This window comes from Triticum aestivum, chromosome 3A (assembly GCF_018294505.1).
Source record: "Triticum aestivum cultivar Chinese Spring chromosome 3A, IWGSC CS RefSeq v2.1, whole genome shotgun sequence".
NCBI classification, from domain to species: domain Eukaryota; kingdom Viridiplantae; phylum Streptophyta; class Magnoliopsida; order Poales; family Poaceae; genus Triticum; species Triticum aestivum.
Window position 1 is genome coordinate 363,357,487 of NC_057800.1, and position 7,648 is coordinate 363,365,134.

Genomic DNA, 7,648 nt, shown 5'->3' on the forward strand with positions numbered 1-7,648 from the left:
AGGGACAAGGACCTGTGCTGCCGGGCCGGTGGCTGATGTGGCCCAATACAGGGCCCACGAGCGCGAGGGGGAGGCGGCCCACGACCGAACGCTCGTCGTCTCCCCCGACGGGAGGAGGTCGAGCTAGCCGGACAAGGGCGGCGTGAACGGCCAGAACGGGGCGGGACCACCATTCCCGACATCGATGACGGCCGCCGGCATCGATCGGAGCTTAACGGGCAGCGATGGAGGAACCTGCGGGAAGGGAAGAGAGAGAGAGAGCGAGGTGAGAGAGGTCAGACAAAGGAGGAAGAAGGAGATAGGGACAGACGTGGTGGCCGGCGACCTGATGCGGCAAGCATGCCTCGAGGCGGCGGCTTGCTCCGGTGGTGTCGAGGTGGCGGTGGACGACGAACACCGGTGAGTCGGCGGGGTGCTCCGGCGAAGGGCGCGCAGATCCGGCGACGCGGGCTCGCGCGAGTGCGGCCCCGAGCCCCGATGGTCTTCGGCGGGCTTGCCCCGGGCCTGGGCGGGCTGTAGAGGAGAGAGAAGGCTGGCGGTGGTGATGTGGCGGCGGCGGATTCGTCGGGGACGGCGGCGCGGACATGTCCGGCACGGGGATTTTTTTCCAGCGGCGCGAGATGAGCGGGGCTAGGGTTTCATCCGCGAAAAATTCGGGGAAGGCCACATATTTATAGGGTAGAGGGAGCTAGGAGAGTCCAAATGAGGTGCGGTTTTCGGCCACGTAATCATGATCGAACGACCGAGATGATGGAGGGGGTTTAGGTGGGTTTTGGGCCACTTTGGAGGGGTGTTGGGCTGCAACATATACGAGGCCTTTTCGGTCCCTCGGTTAACCGTTGGAGTATCAAACGAAGTCCAAATGGCACGAAACTTGACAGGCGGTCTACTAGTAGTAAACTAAGGCCGCATGACAAGTCTCGTTCCAATCCAAAAATGTTTAACACCCGCACACAAAAAGAGGTAAAAGGGAACACCAGGTGACATAGGAGCGCCGCATTGCAAAACGGACAACGGGAAAAATGCTCGGATGCATGAGACGAACATGTATGCAAATGAAATGCACATGATGACATGATATGTACTGCATGACACGCAAGAAATGACAAGGCAACAACAGCGAGTAACTGGAAGACACCTGGCACATTGGTCTCGGGGCGTTACAAGGCAGTAGCAGCATGTTCACGTGCCGCCATGAGCTGGATGTGGAAGCGGGGGTTGGGTAGGGTGAGCCTGCAGTGGCGGAGACGACGGACGAGGTCTAGCAGCCCCAGAGATACCTCGCCGCCGTGTCCAGTTCAACCCTGCCTCCTGCAAGCACGGATACTTCTTCGACACTGTGTGGGTGGGCCACGACCTAACCACGCCCAATCTGTTCAGGTCAGTACAGTACAGTAGTCAATTTGGGATTTATTTTGTTGAAACTAAAATTGAGGAAATTTTGACACAAATTAATGTGGAGATTGAGTTGTTTGGTCAATTAGTTAATCAACACGTACACCAAAGACAATTTGTTGCAACATTGACACGATTTGGTTTTTTTAGAACACATTGACTCGATTATGTGATGTAGAGATAATGAGATATACACATGTTCTATTGCTACTAGCACCCTGGTATGTAACGTGGTTTGCGTGGGATAATATAACTGAATCCGTTGAGAAGGCCTCATGGTTATCTTTTTCTTTCATGTTTCTCGCGTAGTGGGTAGTGCCCACTACCCACCTCGCAGCCGTGGACACCTGTTACCAAATTATTTGGCAATCTGGTGCTGATTTCTTGGCGCCATCACAAAAAAAGCACGCCTACGAAACATGCATCAAATCAGGTCCTAAACTAACCGCCATAGTCTCCTGATCCTCTTTGAAGACAAACACGTCCTTGTTCTTCCAAACTAATCTAGCTCGAGGGTGCTTGGCGTCCCTCTGCTTCCACTCCGATGGGTGGTCAGGAGTTCCTCTGCTTCCTCTGCAATGGCTGATCAATCGGCACGCAGCAATCATAGTGGGGCGCCGCGGTATCATTCTCTTGTCCCTCCCCATTCCCCTCTCTCCTCGTCTCTGTCACACCCCCTTAAGTACTTCTCTTAAATTTTGTCTTGCGTGATTGTGCTGATTGTGCATTATTTCTACATTGTAATTTCTTTTCTGCGCAATCCATCAGTAATGATTTGTTGGCGGTTCATAACTTTAGATTGGCACGTTTTCTTGTTGTACAAGTTGATCTTGTTTTCTTTCTTTCTTTATAAACTATGTTAGTCGTGAACTAATTTTGTAAGAAATAGAAAGAATATTTGTAGAACCTTAAATCTAGGATTTAGCTGGTATGCTCACATAAAGGTTATGTTTTATGTGTCTACTACAGTAGCAACTTTAAGGTGGTTTCACCCGTTTTTCGTACAACTCGCTTGGTGCTGCAATAGGTAATTTTTTGTTCAGTTAATTAAACTATGAATCTATCATATGAATCCACTTTCTTTCTGATTCACATCACAATTATATAGTCGCTACATGAAAAAGTAACTATCTCCAACTAGTATGTTCTTTGGATAGCCATGAATAACCTGAACAGTTCCCTTGGTTTCTGGTTCAGAAAGTTGAAATAGATATTAATAAACTTGCACATTAGTTAGCTTATTTGGATAGAGCTCGTAATGGCCTTCTTGTTAGTTATGGTCAATGTAGGCCAAATATAGAATTGTTTGATTGATGTTCTCGCTATTACAGTATAATTAATGTATATTACACTTCACATTCATGATTAAATCCAATGCTTATATTATACCTCCTGCTTCATATATAGCAATGTAGATGCCAACCGTAGTTGGATGTACAAAGAGAGAAAAGGGAAGTTAATCAGTGAAGCTTGGCAACATGGAGTAGATAGTTTTCTAGATCATGCGTTCTCATTGCCTTATGCTACTGTAGACCGAGAATCCCATTGTCCTTGCAGCAAGTGCTTTTGCCGTTATAAGTGCACAAGGGATGTCATGACCGCACACTTGTGCAACAATGGGTTAATTTAGGAATAAGAAATCTAAAACTGGTGGATGGGTGGTAGTTACAATTGTTTATTTTGGTCACATCCATGACAAATCTACTTGGTTTATCTATGAAGTGTTGGAATCTTTGATCATTATGCATATGCTCACTTCCACAAATGCACAAGTAAAAAACAAAAATATTTTGGGATGGTTTTTGGCAGTGGCACTTCAAGTGTGACCCATCGGAGCAAGAGAAGGCAAATGCTGTTTTGAAGGAAAATGTTGTTGCATGAGCAAAAGGCGGCAGCCATCAAAAGATTATAGAAGGGACAATTTTCTACATAACAGAAGTGGATGAGGATGGTAATCGCTGGACAACTAAGGAAGCTTTAATTTGTGCAAAGAGAGTTGACTTTGGTACCCATATTGGTTGGTGCCTACAATGTGAGTAGTGGAGTGGTGCTTAATTTAGAGGGTTATCTTTAACCAACAAGAGGAACAGACTTGCTAATGGGGAAACGGTCTTCCATTGCAGTAGTGCGAGAAATGATGTCACCACACTTCAATTTCTAGTACTATTTTCGTCAAACATCTTTCTGCTTACTGGTGGATAGGGTTGTGCTGACATGTGATGTTTATAGTCTTTGGCTGAGAAAGGAGGAGTCGACTTTGATGGCATAATGCAAGCAACAGCAGATAACTTGGTAAGTTATACCCATCTCAATTGAACCATTAAGTAATGTTTCTTTTGCGTATGATACATAGTCCTCATCATATTCTGAAGGCGGATTTCAAAGGGGACAAGATGATGTGCCTCAACACCAAACCGAAAAGGTTAGTTTAGTGTTGTCATGCCTGCAAGTGTAGCGATGACCTCTCCTTATTCCACCATTTTGTGTTTCTCTTTGCATATGTATTAGCACATTAGCACATTTAGACCATATATCAAGAAATAATTTCTGTGTGCAAGTCTGGTGCAAGATTTTGGGTCATAGAAAGTAGTAGCAGAGGCAAATCCTTCATATATTTTAATTACATATTTATGAAAAGAAATGCATGGTTAACTATATCAGCGCATTCCTCTAAAGGATTATATCACCCAAGAGAAATGACTGCTTCTACATGTAAATACTTGATGGTTGATAGAACAAGTTGATCTGCACTTCTATGAGAAAAAATGTAGTGAAGACCACACTTGATAGCCTATAGTTGCCATGATTGTTTCTCTATCATATGCCTTGTTTGCTCGCATATCTAAATTTTCTATCATTTCTTATGTGTAAAACTAGATAAATTTAACCATGTTAATTCGAAAATCATCAATAGGCAAACATATAATAGTATGAACAATAGTTTATTTGTACTTCATATATAATTTATTCAGCTCATGGGGAAAGAATTAGTAGACATTAGAGACTTTAGGTTAACCATCCGAAATATTTTTCTTACAAATACTCTTCCTTTTTATCTAAGCATTGTTGAACCATGTTCGGTGAAGCCTCTGTACATATGCATTTCAATTATAATACATATACGTGCAAGGATTATTTCACCTTGGGACACATGCTGCTAGTATATGCTTTTGACTATTGTTTGAAACAAGATCACATGCACATCTCTACAAATGTACTTTACAAAGTTATTACTGAGAGCTAAACTAACGCTTGCTATCTTTTAAAGCTCGGCCATGCACACTCATGATCACTCTAAATTGTTAGTTTTAGGATTCCAATTAGCTCCATGCTAGGTACTGTATGTGCAGTGTAATCTAAAATATGGTTGGTGTAAATTTTAAGTGGGCTTTTGCCATTAAAACTATTTGAATGGAAATTTATAGTAACCTCTTTTTGTACATGTCATTCTTAATTAGTTTACTATATGACCAAACTAGCCAATAGTGTTGTGTTAGTTTACTTGTTCGGCTATGTCATGTGACTGCAAATGTAAACACTGTTGATAGTAGGGTTGCAGATAGATATGCACTCTACTTGGACAATGTGTATGGAATATGTGTTCCTACAATCCTACTAATTCATGTTTCCTTTGAAAATTTCACGTGAAAGATCAAAAGGTGAATAGGCAAGCATATTGTTAGATAGTCATACTGTTAAATAGCAACTAGCAGCTAACTTGTCAATTAGAAAAATTAAGTTTGGTCCCTGTAGGTCACTTAAATTTCAGCTACATTATACTGACAACTAGTCTTGTCATTACATAGGGAATAGGAAGCAGGATCGGAGGCAGTATGAGTCATGGGAATGATGATGAGGATGACTACTAAGGCAATGAGGGATATGATAACTATGGAGAGGGTGGTATGTATGGTGATGAGCAGTATATTAACTATGGCGATGAGGGATATAATGACTATGGAGATGAGGGATATAATGACTATGGTGATGGCGATGATGATGATAATTGGCTATAGAAGCCTAATGATCTTCAAGCCATGCCAAAATGAAGTTATGTTAGATATTTGAAACACTTTATCTTATGGACAAATTTGTTTTAGTGGACAATTTATCTTATGCAAAACGTGACCTATCTCAGTTACAATTTTGTTCTGAATTTGATATTTGATAATTATGGTTAATGCAATTTGGATGCAACTCAATATTATGCTTTTGTATGAGATGCATTTGAAATGCCAATATTCTGAGTTATTGCTATCATGTGAAACACCCCTTGGTGAAAGAAATATCTGAGGGGTGAGTAATGCCCTATGGCGGAACAAATGTCTCGGTTACACAGAATGCCATTGGGCACTTCAAACTGTTGGTGAATTTATAAATTGGCGGTGTTCGCTCACCCTCGACTAACAGGTTTCCTGAAGGGTTGTATGCACTGTTGACCATCTAATAAGTTGGTAGTTTGTTTCTCCTCATCGTTATAACTAGGTCCGAGGGGTCAAATGTACCGTCGACTATTATGAAAACCGATGGGAAGCAGTAACCGTCAGAGAGTATCTGCCCGACGAAGTACCGTCGGCTACAAATGTCGTCGGGCTAAGATGAGCCAGCATGTCACAATAACATGCCCGACGGCTCACCATCGGTTAATCACCGTAGGCGATGATATTACCCGACCGTACCATCGACCATTACTATAATGGACGACGAAGCAAGGCCGACGGGAGATAGCCGACAGTGTACCGTCGGTTTTAGTAACAGTTGACGGTGATAGAAAATATCCGACAGTGATTGGACCCTCGGTTATAATGAAATATCTAGTAGTGGCTATATGATGAATTGCTATGAGGTACTGTTGGTATATGATGAATTGCACATTGCTGCTACTGTATGATGAGTTGCTATGAGCTCCTGCTACTATATGATGCTTTTAGGTGGTGCTGCTATATGATAATAACCAGCCACTTGGACCATCGAATTTCAATAAATAATTGTTCTTCATTTAAATATGGGTCATGCGTTCTTTGTTTAAATTAGACAATGGGATCTCTATGGATGATATTGATCCAAAATAGATTGTGACAAGTAGATGGTATCTTTGTATTTGCATTTTGAACAAATAGTGATGGTCTATTTTCCTATCATATTAATTACTGCACTGGCTTCAATTTGTGATGTTTACAAGTCAAATTAATTTTCATATGGGCAGCAAAATGACAAAATATAATGCAATCTAGAATTTTCACCGATCATACCAAAGATAAGCTGAAAATGAAGGTAATGAAAAGAACTGGTTAGCTTATTACCTGGAGCTCATATTCACAGGTGCTTATTTTCTTAGGATAACTCGTAATAACTGTCCCTGAGAAACTTGGCCGATAGAACTGATATACAAATAACATGTCACGATGATTGCAATGGAGGAGTGACCTACCATAGCACACTGTATAGGCTCACCACTGCCTCTCCTTTTTTTGTGATGTTCCATGAAATTGCCACATACATCTTGTAATTTTTCATTGTGTAACCCTATCTGCAAGTTGACACGGCTAATTTCAGACATCTCTACATGATAATACATTGCATATCCCTTGTGCATATTTAAAGCACCAATTAACAATTGTGTGCGTAGCATAAACTAGCCATGCCTCTATGTACTGGACTAGCAGGCACTCTAAGGGAGCCTAATGTAGTGCACTGGAATTCCTACATGCCACCTACGATTTTGTGTAATGTACTACCTCTATTCCTAAATATATGTCTTTGTAGAGATTCCAGTATGGACCACATACAGATGTATATAGATGCATTTTCGAGTGTAGATTCACTCATTTTGCTCTATATGTAGCCTGTGGTGGAATCTCTAGAAAGACTTATATTTAGGAACAAAGGTATGAGGTAGTATCATGTATGACATCTACCTATCTAATTTAGCAGCTAGTAGTAGAAATCATTGTCTGTACAAAGGGATTACTGGTCCAAAATCCTAGCAAAGCACGCTGGCAGTCACACAACAATACAAGAGAGAGAGAGACACTTACAAGATCATAGCAATGCCTCAGTCCAGGATCTTGGTTGGCCAAGCTGTTAGATCCAGAAGTAACATCGTCCTTGTAGTTTTTGCCAGCTGCATAACATTTAACAACGACCTGTTATTATATTTGAAGTACATCGGGCATGTGATGTTGGATGGGTTTAAAGGTGAAAAGTACCTAGGCCGTGGCGGGTTCTTGGCATCTTTCCAGATGATGGGAAT

General features: G+C 41.9%; 1 long non-coding RNA gene across 1 annotated transcript; it reads left to right on the forward strand.

Moving 5' to 3' along the window:
- The first annotated feature begins 1,819 nt into the window (after window positions 1–1,819).
- Window positions 1,820–5,489, forward strand: LOC123058337 (uncharacterized). The gene is made up of 4 exons (XR_006427157.1): window positions 1,820–2,017; window positions 3,625–3,687; window positions 3,768–3,817; window positions 5,202–5,489. It is a non-coding gene; the product is annotated as an uncharacterized lncRNA (long non-coding RNA).
- The last annotated feature ends 2,159 nt before the right edge of the window (window positions 5,490–7,648 follow it).